The 645-nt window shown below is 29.5% G+C and overlaps 1 protein-coding gene across 2 annotated transcripts in view; it reads right to left on the minus strand.

Moving 5' to 3' along the window:
- LOC107838755 (ankyrin repeat-containing protein At2g01680) overlaps positions 1-645 on the minus strand; it is an 11,264-nt gene that overhangs the window by 9,582 nt on the left and 1,037 nt on the right. The gene's annotated exons all lie outside the window — the stretch shown is intronic.

Below are 645 nucleotides of genomic sequence, written 5' to 3' on the forward strand. Positions count from 1 at the left end.
ATTCACTAAACACAAAACTAATCAAGAACATAATTCACTACACACAAAAGTAATCAAGAACATAATTCACTACACACAACACTAATCAAAGAACACAATTCACTAAACACAAACTAATCAAGAACATAATTCACTACACACAATACTAATTAGAGAACATAACTCACCAAACACAACACTAATCAAGAACATAATTCACTAAACACAACACTAATCAAGAACATGATTCACTAAACACAACACTAATCAAAAACATAACTCACTAAAGACATAATTCACCAAACACAACACTAATCAAGAACACAATTCACTAAACACAAACTAATCAAGAACATAATTCACTACACACAACACTAATCAAAGAACATAACTCACCAAACACAACACTAATCAAGAACATAATTCACTAAACACATGACAAATCAAAAACATAACTCACCAAACACAAAGCTTATCAAGAACATAACTCACCAAACACAACACTAATCAAGAACATAATTCACTAAACACATGACAAATCAAGAACATAATTCACCAAACACAACACTAATATAAACACATGACAAATCAAAAACATAACTCACCAAACACAAAACTTATCAAGAACATAATTCACTAAACACATGACAAATCAAAAACATAACT

The sequence above is a fragment of the Capsicum annuum genome, chromosome 8, assembly GCF_002878395.1.
Source record: "Capsicum annuum cultivar UCD-10X-F1 chromosome 8, UCD10Xv1.1, whole genome shotgun sequence".
Classification (NCBI taxonomy): Eukaryota; Viridiplantae; Streptophyta; class Magnoliopsida; order Solanales; family Solanaceae; genus Capsicum; species Capsicum annuum.